General features: G+C 36.2%; 1 long non-coding RNA gene across 3 annotated transcripts; it reads left to right on the top strand.

The window, feature by feature from the left end:
• Positions 1 to 6940: 6940 nt before the first annotated feature.
• On the top strand, positions 6941 to 7938 carry LOC126766238 (uncharacterized). Of its 3 annotated transcripts, none has more exons than XR_007668750.1 (3): positions 6941 to 7016; positions 7071 to 7176; positions 7237 to 7938. It is a non-coding gene; the product is annotated as an uncharacterized LOC126766238 (long non-coding RNA). The 3 variants fall into 3 exon arrangements; XR_007668749.1 differs by having other exon boundaries at positions 6942 to 7016; positions 7071 to 7172; positions 7234 to 7938; XR_007668751.1 differs by having other exon boundaries at positions 6962 to 7020; positions 7071 to 7172; positions 7234 to 7938.
• The last annotated feature ends 254 nt before the right edge of the window (positions 7939 to 8192 follow it).

Consider the following 8192-nt stretch of genomic DNA (forward strand, 5'->3'; position numbering starts at 1 on the left):
GTTATTCGTTTGGGTATTTGTTGATTTAGCTTACGGGCTTTTTGTTTGCTGGGTGCACTCTTTTAACTTTCAGGTTGGGTTGTGGGATTCCAACGATGATGTTGTTGTTAATTCCCACGAAGACTTTTTCTTTTAATTATCGCGGCTCGATAGGACCAAATTGTCGGGGTTATGTCGACGTATGGGGCCGATTACGATTAATTAAAAGAAGATTAGTTTTAGTTTAAAACGTTATAAAATTCACTTTAATTTATCAGGATATGTACATATATGTATATATATAAATGTGTGTATGTGTAACCAATAATGGTTAAGTGGGTTATGTGGGGATATAAATATATTATTCTATGTTAATTTATTTGATTTTGTAAACCTGTTTCTATTTGTGGTTGATTCCCTCGCTGTAGATGTGGTGTGGGTTTTTTCTGTAATTCCAACGATGTTTGTGAGGATTTTTGTGTTGTATTCGTAATACTTTATATTGTAATTCCTTTTAATTTCACTTGTTATATGTTGTAATCTGATACACTTGTTGTCACTTTGTATAAATAGGGAATTTATTTTACGTTGTTCTCCGTGTTAGCTGGTGTATCGCTGCTCTGTATCGCTTGTTGATGTTCGCTGCTGTTGGCGGGATAATAATATGCCTTAAGGCAAAAAAGCGCGGGAAAAGTAAGTTGGGGCGGTTTATATTCCTCTGCATTACGCCTCTATTACTTTATGTAATTTGTGGGAGTAATGCAGAGGAGTATTTGTTTGGGTTAAACAGAGTTGTCGCATAGCCATAACGACAGTGTATTTGGAGCAATTTCACAATCTTATATTAAGGTGTAGAACCGATTTTTTAGTACATACACATTAAGCAATCGATATCAAGTTGCGTAAAAATATGAACTTTACATATTTCTGTTAATTAGCCGTTTTGATGTTATTGGAGTTGTCATAAAGTTGTCCTATAGCAGTAGCGACATAATTGCATAAAAATATGAACTTTACATATTTATGCTAACTAGCCGTTTTGATGTTATTGGAGCTTTCATAGAGTTGTCGTATAGCCATAACGACAGTGTATTTGGAGCAATTTCATAATCTCATATTAAGGTGTAGAACCGATTTTTTAGTACATACACATTATGCAATCGATACCAAGTTGCGTAAAAATATGAACTTTACATATTTATTCTAACTCGCCGTTTTGATGTTATTGGAGTCGTCATAGAGTTGTCGTATAGCCATAGCGACAAAGTATTTGGAACAGCTTCAGAATCTTAAATTAAGGTGTAGAATTGCATTTTTTGGTACATACACATTAAGCAATCGATATCAAGTTGCGTAAAAATATGAACTTTACATATTTATGCTACCTAACCGTTTTGATGTTATTGGAGTTGTCATAGAGTTGTCCTATAGCAATAGCGACAGTGTAGTTGGAAATAAATTGTTATCTTAATTAAGCTGTAGAATCGATTTTTTGATACATACACATTAAGCAATCGATATCAAGTTGCGTAAAAATATGAACTTTACATATTTATGCTAACTAGCCGTTTTGATGTTATTGGAGTTGTCATAGAGTTGTCCTATAGCAATAGCGACACTATATTTGAAACAATTTCACAATCTTAATTAAGGTGTAGAAATTCGATTTTTTGGTACATACATATTATGCAATCGATATCAAGTTGCGTAAAAATATGAACTTTACATATTTATGCAAATTAGCCGTTTTGATGTTATTGGAGTTGTCATAGAGTTGTCGTATAGCCATAGCGACAGTGTATTTGGATCAATTTCACAATCTTATATTAAGGTGTAGAATCGATTTTTTAGTACATACACATTAAGCAATCGATATCAAGTTGCGTAAAAATATGAACTTTACCTATTTATGCTAACTAGCCGCTTTGGTGTTATTGGAGTTGTCATAGAGTTGTCCTATAGCAATAGCGACAGTGTATTTGGAACAATTTTACAATATTATTTTAAGGTGTAGAATCGATTTTTTGATACATACACATTAAGCAATCGATATCAAGTTGCGTAAAAATATGAACTTTACATATTTATGCTAACTAGCCGTTTTGATGTTATTGGAGTTGTCATAGAGTTGTCGTATAGCCATAGCGACAGTGTATTTGAAGCAATTTCACAATCTTATATTAAGGTGTAGAATCGATTTTTTAGTACATACACATTAAGCAATCGATATCAAGTTGCGTAAAAATATGAACTTTACATATTTTTGCTAATTAGCCGTTTTGATGTTATTGGAGTTGTCATAGAGTTGTCTTATAGCAATAGCGACAGTGTATTTGGAACAATTTAACAATCTTAAATTAAGGTGTAGAATTGAATTTTTTGGTACATACACATTAAGCAATCGATATCAAGTTGCGTAAAAATATGAACTTTACATATTTATGCAAATTAGCCGTTTTGTTGTTATTGGAGTTGTCATGGAGTTGTTGTATAGCCGTAGCGACAGTGTATTTGGAGCAATTTCATAATCTTATATCAAGGTGTAGAATCGATTTTTTACTACATACATATTTAAGCAATCGATATAGAGTTGCGTAAAAATATGAACTTTACATATTTATGCTAATTAGCCCTTTTGCAGTTATTGGAGTTGTCATAGAGTTGTCCTATATCAATAGCGACAGTGTATTTGGAACAATTTAACAATCTTAAATTAAGGTGTAGAATTGATTTTTTGGTACATACACATTATGCAATCGATATCAGGTTGCGTAAAAATATGAACTTTACATATTTATGCTATTTAGCCGTTTTGATGTTATTGGAGTTGTCATAGAGTTGTCGTATAGCCAAAGCGACAGTGTATTTGGAGCAATTTCACAATCTTAAGTTGAGGAGTAGAATCGATTTTTTGATACATACACATTAAGCAATCGATATCAAGATGCGTAAAAATATGAACTTTCCATATCTATGCTAACTAGCCGTTTTGGTTTTATTGGAGTTGTCATAGAGTTGTCGTATAGCCATAGCGACAGTGTATTTGGAACAATTTCACAATCTTATATTAAGGTGTAGAATCGATTTTTTGTACATACACATTAAGCAATCGATATCAAGATGCGTAAAAATATGAACTTTACATATTTATGCTAACTAGCCGTTTTGATGTTATTGGAGTTGTCATAGAGTTGTCGTATAGCCATAGCGACAGTGTATTTGAGCAACATATTTGCAATCTTATATTAAGGTGTAGAATTGATTTTTTGGTACATACACATTATGCAATCGATATCAGGTTGCGTAAAAATATGAACTTTACATATTTATGCAAATTACCCGTTTTGATGTTATTGGAGTTGTCATAGAGTTGTCGTATAGCAATAATGACAGTATATTTGAAACAATTTCACAATCTTAAGTTACGGTGTAGAATCGATTTTTTAGTACATACACATTAAGCAATCGATATCAAGTTGCGTAAAATTATGAACTTTACATATTTCTGTTAATTAGCCGTTTTGATGTTACTGGAGTTGTCATAGAGTTGTTCTATAGCAATAGCGACAGGGTATTTGGAACAACTTTGCAATCTTAAATTAGTGTGTAAAATTGATTTTTTGGTACATACATATTATGCAATAGATATCAAGATGCGCAAAAATATGCACTTTACATATTTATGCAATTAGCCGTTTTGATGTTATTGGAGTTGTCATAGAGTTGTCCTATAGCAATAGCGACAGTGTATTTGGAGCAAACTAACAATCTTTTACTAAGGTGTAGAATCGATTTTTTAGTACATACACATTAAGCAATCGATATCAAGATGCGTAAAAATATGAACTTTACATATTTCTGTTAATTAGCCGTTTTGATGTTATTGGAGTCATAGAGTTGTGCTACAGCAATAGCGACAGTGTATTTGGAACAAATTCACAATCTTATATTAAGGTGTAGAATCGATTTTTTAGTACATACACATTAAGCAATCGATATCAAGTTGCGTAAAAATATGAACTTTACATATTTCTGTTAATTAGCCGTTTTGATGTTATTGGAGTTGTCATGGAGTTGTCGTATAGCCATAGCGACAGTGTATTTGGATCATTTTCACAATCTTATATTAAGATGTAGAATCGATTTTTTAGTACATACACATTAAGCAATCGATATCAAGATGCGTAAAAATATGAACTTTACATATTTCTGTTAATTAGCCGTTTTGATGTTATTGGAGTTGTCATGGAGTTGTCGTATAGCCATAGCGACAGTGTATTTGGATCAATTTCACAATCTTATATTAAGGTGTAGAATTGATTTTTTAGTACATACACATTAAGCAATTGATATCAAGTTGCGTAAAAATATGAACTTTACATATTTATGCTAACTAGCCGTTTTGTTGTTATTGGAGTTGTCATAGAGTTGTCCTATAGCAATAGCGACAGTGTATTTGGAACAATTTAACAATCCTAAATTAAGGTGTAGAATTGATTTTTTGGTACATGAATATCTCTCGAACGTTCGACGAGTCACTCGCGGACGATGCGTCGATCGTTGAGAATATGAAACAGGAAAAAAAGGGAGTGTATTAGCAAATGAAACCACAAAGTTTGTGTTTAATATACCAAATTAAAATATTAGTTCTTTATTGAATCTTGATTACCAAAAATTACTTACTTTTGGTTTGTGCTTGTGGTGATGCTGGTTGTGATGGCCGGTGGACGACGTCTTGATTGCTTCGATCGCTAGGAAAAAGTGAAAGTGCGCGACTCGCAGGCTCGCTTGCTACGCGGGAGTTTTCAACGAAACCATTGCCAGTTGAGTGAAAGTTATTAACCGTTGAGTGAAAACTATTAACGGCTAACTGGCAATGGTTTGTTATATACTCACTAGGGGTGGTAAAAAGAAATTAGGCGCTGGCCTAAACATACCGGCCCCCTTGCGGTGAGCAACAAAAAAAAAAAAAAAAAAAATTACGTGTCCATCGACCACCACAACGAGGTACAAATTTATGGCACAATATGAGTACAGCTAAATAGAAAATAGTTTAAGTTCATTTGTTATTATAATTATATTTTTTCTTTAAATAACAATCCAAAAAACAATACTTATTTTAAATAGGAATGCAAAAGAAAACAATAGAATAAGTTAAAAAAGAAAATACTAAAATGACTTAATTTAGTACCGGGCCGTACCCGAAAGCACCCAGCCGAATATGGAGCCCTGTGCGAGGAGCTGCCCAAATGTTTGAGACATGACCTGTTGGGTCATAATGCGGGAGTAAACATCCGCGCCGAGCACCAAGCGTATCGGCGACGACTTGTGGAAGTTTGGGTCCGCCAGTTTGATGTGGGTGTATGGGGCTGCTATGGCCGCGTCTAATGTAGTGGTCGGGCTGATGCGCATATAACCATGAATTACCCTTACATGCGTCGACATTCGGGTATTCGTCCCATGTCTGCCTCGCAGTACTACGAGGCAGCCGCGTTGACCACCGATATGGGTCTGCACAAGTTGTAGTTCCTTAAAAGGTCGTGTGCAAATTAACGACGTAGGGGCGCATGCGTCTATCAGAGCCCTGACCAGATGTAGACGTCCCCTTGCCTCAATCTTTACCACCGCCGTTGGTAAAATGGCTGTCGTTGGCAGCAAGGAAGGAGTCGCTATGCTGGCTCGATCCGCTAGCCCGGCTCTAAAGGAGCTAGCCCGGTGAATCTGGAGAGACCTGGTCTCCAGTCTGGCCGAGTTGTGCTCTTGGCGACGGCGCAGACGGCGTTTGTGCGCGCGACGTTCATGTTGCAGCAAGGGGCGGAAAGTCCGGGTTTCCGTTTCCCCTCGCTGTGATGGGCGGAAAGGCCGTGTTTCCGCTCCGGTTTCAATTAGTTCTCCCTCCTCCGGTTCTGGTTGGAGAGGCCTAGTCTCCGTTCCAGGGTCTGATGCTTCGATGGAGAGAGCATCATCGGAACTTATTTGTTCGCTCCATGATTGATTTTGAGGCACTGCGGGGCGGCGACGGGTATTTTCCCCGATGTGGAGCATGGTGTGGTGCTTTTCGTTGCAGCGCCGGCACCGTGCGTCGCTGGGGCAATTCGCTGACTTGTGGTTGACCGCAAGGCAATTTATACAATATTTGCCTATGAGTGCTTCCCGTAGGCGCTCCTCCGGTGTCTTGGCCCGGAAGGACGAGCAGAGCCGCAATGGATGTTTTCCCTTGCACAGCGTGCAAGAAAGCGGGTACCGGTTTGGGTGTAGGGCTGCCGTCTTCTTTAAGGCACTGTAGCGCGTCATCTTCCTAAAATTACTTTGTTGAAGATTTTGTTGTTTGTTTTTGAATATCATCTAAAACTGATTGGGTGGCGAGAAAAAGTGCATAAGTTATATTATATATATATTGATAGTGTGGAGGCGGCCTTATGTGGTGTGAACTGCCTTACATTACCATAGTGTGTAGGCGGCCTTATGTGGTGTGAACTGCCTTACCTTACCATAGTGTTGCAAATAATAATTAAATAAAAAACATTTTTGCTTTTAGCATCAAATTTATGTTAACGTTATTGTTTTATTTGTCGTATGTTTTCGACAAAGTGGCCTGCCACCAAAGAAAATGTTAAATACAATTTGGCTTAATAATTATTTTCAATTCTTTCATGTCAATAAAGTACCTCTTGCTCAGTACGTTCAAGGGCAATGCATACATGTACTGCTGTAGAAGGAGACTTTCGGTTTGCAATTGCGTTATTTGCTAGCAAAACATATTTTTCAAATATGGTATTTGCAATAAAAAATTGAATTTAAAATTCATAAGCATGAGTTATGCCTCGTGGTTTGGAAAAGAAGTTTTAGATTCATTCTTGTAAAATTTTTAAGGCGAATTAAAAAACTAACGGCATGGCATCACCTTATGTCATGAATGAAATTTTTAAGGCGAATTAAAAACTGACGGCATGGCATCACCTTATGTCATGAATGACATTTTAAATTATTGGTTAAGTGCGCACACGTGCGCAGATTAACCCCGGCAGCAAAAAAAGGTAAGTGAGTAAAAATAATTGAATTTACATATTTATTTGAATATTTTCTTTCAGACTTCCTGGCAGGATCGCACGAAGAAATCAAGAAGGAAGTATCTGGAGGCCCCGGCGAGAAAACATTGATGTGTTGTCCCCTGTTTGCTGGCAGCAGAAAAGGTAAGTAAGTGAAGATAATGAAATTTGCAGATTTATTAAAATATTCTCCTTTATTTTTCAGAAGTTTTGGGAAAGCTGTCATGTATTTATGTAAGCATCCACAGGAGACAAAGCCAAATCGCGAACGTGCTGGCCGTCTATGATCAGAATGGGCACGACCAATTTTCAATTTGAGTTGCGATGTTAAGGCAATGTTAAAGGAAGTACGACAAGAGCGCGATTTAGCACAAATGCCACGTCAGCAGAAATCGCCAGAACCGCAGCCAACAACATCCTCGAACACGAAGAAGGGTTTAAACTCTGCCTTTGCAAATTCTGAAGAACAGCCACTACGTCCAGGCGATCCTGGTTGCGTGGACCGTGCACGTGTACCCCTAATGTCAAATAAGGGCTACGTCGTATGACCGAAATCAACTGTCGAAGGAGAAATTTTCTCGTCTACGAAGCGTGAACCAAATCGTTTCGAAAATAATATAAAAAAGTTTTTGGACGCTAAACGAAGGAAATGCTGAAGGTAAGCCCTTTCGTAATACAATGAAATGTATCTGTGTAATGTTGCTAAGTTGTAATGTAACTCGTCGTATGTAATACTTAAGGTCACTAACTAATGTACTCTATTATTAACGTAAATAAATTTCCATGTTTAATGTAAGTTATTCTATTCTACCATAAAATGAAAAATGTATTCCGATTTGTTCTGTGTTGTTTGACATGCATAATAAAAATGTTATTGTAATACTACAAGTAACACATACGCTGCGTAGAACTATGTACTTCCATTATTGAGAAAAAATCTGAAATTTTCTTCAAAAATCGCGGATATTTAAGCATATACTTATTTGAAAGTAAATTGCGATATAAAGTAGATGTATTTCTCAATGCTGAAATTCTCGTTACATGGTAGTTAAGAGACTATATTTAATTACAATATAGTAATTACAAAACGGAAAAAAAGTAACGAAACGAAAAACCAAAATTAAGTTATTTAAAGTAAAATAGAGTCGTATGAATCGTTCATTC

This window comes from Bactrocera neohumeralis, unplaced genomic scaffold, assembly GCF_024586455.1.
Source record: "Bactrocera neohumeralis isolate Rockhampton unplaced genomic scaffold, APGP_CSIRO_Bneo_wtdbg2-racon-allhic-juicebox.fasta_v2 cluster11, whole genome shotgun sequence".
NCBI classification, from domain to species: Eukaryota; Metazoa; Arthropoda; class Insecta; order Diptera; family Tephritidae; genus Bactrocera; species Bactrocera neohumeralis.